The following is a 6,280-nucleotide window of genomic DNA, read 5'->3' on the forward strand; positions in this document are numbered from 1 at the left end:
GATGCACAAATGTAAGTGTCTTTGTGTAAGGGCAGATCATGCTGTTTTCATCCTGAAAGAGGCATTCACAATGGGTCCTTGCATATGATTCTTTTTTTCTGTTAAGTATTTCTTTCCTTTTTACCTCTTCTCGTATATTACAGCTATCCACAGTTTTCCCTCACTCACCTCCCTCAACCTTATTTCCCCTTGCACCAGATTCACTCATGTTCGGTTTCCCTTCAAAAAATTAGCAAACCTCTCAGGGCATCTACAGAATATTACACAGAAAGTTATATTAGACTTGCCACAATCCCTCATATTAGATTTGAGAGAAATAACCCAATAAGAAAAAAAGCATCTTAAGGGCAGGCAAAAGAGTCGGTGGTGTCCCCTACTTCTGCTTTTAAGTGTTGTACAAGGATACATATATATGTATATATATATTACCATACTTATATGCAGAGGCTGTAACTCAAACCTGTAGAGGGTCTGTGATTATCACTCCAGTCTCTTGATCCCCTATAATCCCTGCTTAATTGTTTCTGTGTTCCATGTGTGGGGTTCGCCTTGTCCTACCAAGTGTTTGGCGGTCTGTCTCTGCATCTGTTCCCATATGTTGCTTGATGATACCTTTCTGATGAATTTTAGGGTGAAGACTGATCTAGTAGTGTAACAGAATATCATTAGTAATCTTTTCATTTAAATGTTTTTCCAGTCATCTTTGGTTCCTTCCTGAATTTCTGGGCTGTCAAGCCTCTGGTTCCTGGCCATCCAGCCAGTGTCAGGTCTGTGCTTCCTCTCAAGGCCTGGGCCCTAATTTTGGCCTGTTATTGGTTGGCCACTCCCACAAGTTCTGTTCCACCATTACCGCAGTGTATATTTCAGGAAGGACAGGTTGTAGGTTGAATATTTTATGGCTGGATTGTGATCTCACTCCCACTAATAGAAATCTTCTTTGATGGCAGAAGATGACTGGTTCAGGATACCTATCCCTCACTACAAGGAGTTTTTACTAGGGTTGTTCTTGTAGATCCTAGATATTCCATCATAGTAGGCCTCCACATTGCTCCACAAAGTCCCACCATTCCAGTCATTATTATAAATACTCTTTCCTTTCATCCCACCTTCCCCTTCCTGTTTGTCCTCTTCCTATTCCCCCTTTTCTCCCATCCATCTACAAAATCTTTCCTATTCTTCTTCCTATGTTGATACATGTGTCCCACTTGAGTCTTCCTTGTTACTTTGTTTCCCTATGCATTTGACAAAACTGGACTTCGAATGCGTTGTGTGCAATAGTAGTTTACAGTAGTAGAGTTAAGGTGGGTGTGTTTGTTTGCCAGTTCCAGAAACTTCTGTAGAATCTTTAGGATTTTCAATAAATAAGGTTATTTCATCTGCAGGTCTACATTCCAGGCAATCAACTGACCAAATTTATTTATTTGTGTCACCCTTTTGTTCCTCCTAGGATATCTAAGGGAATGCTGAAAATAGTGGCCACTGCAGCATCCTTGTGTTGATCCTGGTCTTAGAGGAAAAGATATCAGTGTCCCCACCGAGTACTGAGTTGGCGTGGTTTTTCATGTGTGCCCCTCATGTACTGGTTTCTATTCTATCCCTGCTTTGTTTTCATCATTAAAAAATTCACTTTTTTCAAATGTCTTTATTAATTCAGACTTATGAGTTATTCATGAAATCTATTTTGTGTTTCTTCATGCTTCGATCTTTGTAGGTTCTGGGATTCTAGGTATTTGTCTGTTTTATCTAAGTCATTCTCCAATTACCCCCATCACTGTCGAGTATTCAGGGAAATTTTAGTAATGTGAATAACTGACCAGCTCTCAAATTTCACTTCTAGTGTTAATGTTACTCTTCTAAAAACAAAGTTAATCCAATTAAAGATTGTCTATGCTGTTAATCACTTTGAAAAATAAACTTTTTTCTTTTATTGAAAATAGATTCTTTACTCATAAAATATATACTGTTTATAGTTTCCCCTTTTTCAACATTTCCCAGTTGTTACCCACATCTGTACCATGGGGATCCACTCCATTTCTTTCTCTTATTAGAGAAGAATAGACCTTTATGAGATAATAAAAAATGATAAAATAATATGTAAAAAATAAAACAAAGGATATGGTATAGATGTTGGACCCTACAACCCAAAGAGAGCATATGAGTCCTAAGAGCAGATACAAGAGACTCACTTGTTCTTAGAGTTGGGAGTCTCAGAAAAATACTCAGATAATAATTATAAAATACATGCAGGGGACCTGCTACCAATTCATGTATTTCCTGTGAAAGGTGATCTCATGCAGAAACTTTTTTCTGAGGACTAGACCTTATAGTACTTGAAGATTCTATGTAAGTGGGTAACAGAGGAAAACCATCAATTGTCTTACCCAGTTATGATTCCTACAAACCACAGCAATGAGAAGCATGACAAGATATCCCCAAATACACAAGAGTATCAGTTATCTCTTGGAAGTAACCAAAAACTGTCTAATTGTTTGTCAGGCTGCTCAAAAGAAGGATAATCATGACTAGTACTAAACTGCAAACAATTGCACATGGATAGTGATTTGATGGATCTTAAAGGATATCTATAAAGGCCAGATTCCTAAATCAGTTTAATTTCTATGTTTATTCTAAATGCACATCCTTATTCCAAGAGACAAGTGTAGCTCTAGCCCTACATTAAAGATGCCTATTTTTGCAAAGACTGAAGCTACCAAAGAAATCCAAAACTAATCCAAATGCAGTGAACAGTAGATGCTTGGTGGTATAAATAGGAATGTCCCCATAGATTCACATATATTTGAATATTTGGCCCATAAGGATCTGCACTACTAAGAGATGGGGCCTTGTTTAGATCAGTGTGGCCTTATTGGAGGAAGTTTGTCCCTGTGAAGATAGACTTTGAAGTCTCATATGGTCAAACTACTCTCACAGTGGCACACAGTCTCATTCTGCTGCCTGAAATTATAGATGTGGAACTCCCAGCACCTTCTCCAGCAGCATGCTTGCTTGTAAGTAACCATGATTTTTTTTTGCCTTGATAGTAATAGATTAAATTTTTGAAATGGTAAGCAATCCCTGATTACCTGTTTTCCTTAATAAGAGTTGCTATGATCTCGGTGTCTTCACAACAACAAAATCCTAACTAAGTTAGATACTGTGGGGTGTCCAGTCCTACCTGATTTATCTATAACACAACCCCTTTCTTTGATGTTCAGGTCACATCTCACAAGAGGACTGGAAATACTGCAGTAGACCTTCTGTTCACTGTAAAATTGTGTCTTCTATACGTTACAAGGATGCAACCCCCAAGAAAATTAAACCATGCATAAATAGGCATGAAAAATGACAGCACCAATTGACATGCCAGAAAATGAAATACAGGAAAAAAATCTCAAGAATCTCTACTCTGACATAAATAAACATCTCCAGGTAATTAATGAGTTCTGGGAGAGGGAAAGTTCAGTGTTCTCCATCGATGAGCCAATGATAAGAACGCTAGTCCCACATGGTCAATCATAAAAATATATACACATGAACAACTCTAAGTGGACTCATGAGATTGTATTTATATATTTATTGATTTAAACATAGCTCTATATATGTAATGATAATAATAATTTAAAAAATCCATGTAGTTGAGAGGGAGTCAAAATCCTATGAGAAGGTAGAGTGGCATAGGGTGGGTTGGAAAGGATGTAATGTAAACACAATGTGAATGTAGGAAATTCTAAAAAGTACTTTTAAAGTTTTAAAAATAAGAGCGAACCTAAGAGAATACTAGATAGAGTGAGAGAATGAAAATAGCTGTCAAGAGAGTGATCGTGGAGGGTAGTTTTCTAAGAACATTCTCCATTTCTGGGCAACATCCTGGAGCAGACTTCTCCGGATTCACAGAATAAAGGGAATCTCTGTTTATAATCTACTAGCAGTGGTGAGATTTTTCTCATCACGTGATGCAGCTCAGTCCAGTGTAAGTGACAAGGAGCATGGAGGATCAAGCTATTGTGAACAATGAGTGGTCAGGTTTCAGCAAAGACAGCTTCTACACTTTGTCCTAGAGTGATCTTCAGGAAATGTGGCCTGAAATTAGGGTAATGGAATCTGGCCTAAAGCTACAGGCCTGTGTGTTCTTACACAGGTTTCCATGCATTAACAGTAGATAAGAGGACAGAAATCATAAAATAGCTGGGATTTGTTTAATAAGAGCTTGGCAGGGGACTCAGTTTGTGTTGAGAGAGGACAGAGAATAAGTTGAACAGCAGGGAGCTTCTTAGAAGCAGGAAATATTAAGAGGCTAGGGAATGTCAGATTGTTCCCGACTCAAAGTTAATCATCATTGGCCATTATATTTCGACAACTGAAGTTTCCAACTATGACATGGTGTCTCTCCAAATAAAAATCCAATCATGGTGGGCCAAAGAGATAGCTTACTGGGTAAAGGCAATTGCTGCTAAGGCTGACATTATGAGTCAATCTCAATATCCAATATGGCTCAGTGATAGATCCAACTCCTTCAGGTCTTCTAACTTCCATAATTGCACAGGAGGATTTTCCCAAGCGCTGAGAGATGAGAAAGGAGGGCTGGGGAGATTGCCCAGAGATTAAGTGTATTAGTTGCTCTTCCAGAGAACCTGAGTTCAGTTGCCAGAACAAATGTTAGGTGGCTTCATAATCAATACTATGTATCTCTGCATACTGCTGAACTCACTAAAGAATCCCTGCACACACAGTTGAAGATGAGAATATTCTACTAGTTCTTATTTTCTATTTTTGGTTTCTAAAGACAGGGTTTCTCTGGGTAGCCCTGACTGTCCTGGTCCTCACTCACCAGACCAGGCTGGTCTCTAATTCAGATTCCAGCTGGAGGAACTTTTGTTCAGAGATGTTAATCTTTGTCATCAGCAACTTGACGAGATGTCTTGTCCAGGAAAACAGAACCAATGGATACTTAGATCTGACTCTAGAAACAAGCTACTTTCCTCTGGAGAATTTCTGCAGATTTTCAGGTCTCACAAGCTCACCTACTGGCCAGGAAATAAATATTTTCTTGTGTGTTGTAATCACTACTACTGGAAGGTAAAAAACCATTTTATCATCTGCCTCTCATCTTACCATATTGTGCTCTTTATAGAAACAAACCTTGCAGTGACTGATCTTAGATCCTGGGTATTAGTAACAAGGTTTGCATATGAAATACGTTAGTAGCTCAAACCTGTAGCCAAAAATCTGCCAAACACAACTGTCCCTTTCTCCCTAGCAAGTTCTTGGTCTGCCTGCTACCAGTCAGGTTTGCTTCTGAAAACATTCATCTGAAATATCTGGGGTGTTGTCAGAGTGGTTAATGCACTGATTCCTATCATATAGGGCCAAAGTTCTGTTCCCATCACGCACATGGCAGCTTATAGTCGTCTGTAACTCTAGATCCAGGAGATTCAATGTCCTCTTCTGACTTTTTTTAGCACAAGATTTGCTTGTGTTTATAGATATACATGCGGCCAAAAATGGTGTTCACATAAAGAAAAACAGAAGAAAGAAAATAACCATTGGTATTTCAGGAAATATCTATGCATGCTCCTTACCTGTGTGAGACAGGGCATTGTTGGCTAGGTACAAAACAATGGTCCTGTTTGAAGGCTCTATATCTCCCATGCTGTAAGTACACCTGATTACTTATTGTGACAAGGTGTGGTGGTTTGACTAAGTATGGTTCCCATAAGCTCCTATTTTTTAAATGCCTGGATAATAGGACACAGTGATATTAGAAGGTGTGACCTGTTGGGACAGGCTATATGGATTTATATGATCAAACTAGGGCTGTTTAGTACACTGTTTTTCCTGCTGCCTGCAGATCAAGATGTAGAACTCTCTGCTCCTTCTTCAACACTATGTTCTGCCACGCTAATAATGTGTTAAACTTTTGAAACTGTAAGCCAGACTTAATTAAATATTATCCTTAACATAAATTTAATAAGAATTGCCATGGTCATGGTATCTCCTTACAGCAATAGAAATTCTAACAAAGATACAATAAAATGCTACTTGTTATGGCTTGTGAAGGAACTTTTCAGGCTCATTTTGGAGGGGCTTATGACGAGACTGAGGCTGTGACAATTTTGTTGGAAGCAATCAGACCTTTTGTATCCTTGTCAGAAACAGAACACAGTGGCAATTGCTGGGATCAATAAGTTGTAGTTGCCAGGATGTAGTGATATCTCCAAGCTCTTCAGGGTACTAAAGATTAATGAATGTCTCAGGCCAACTAACTCTTCTGTCACCTATA

The sequence above is a fragment of the Microtus oregoni genome, unplaced genomic scaffold (genome assembly GCF_018167655.1).
Source record: "Microtus oregoni isolate MIOR12 unplaced genomic scaffold, Mior012 000006F_ref0000085, whole genome shotgun sequence".
Taxonomy (NCBI): domain Eukaryota; kingdom Metazoa; phylum Chordata; class Mammalia; order Rodentia; family Cricetidae; genus Microtus; species Microtus oregoni.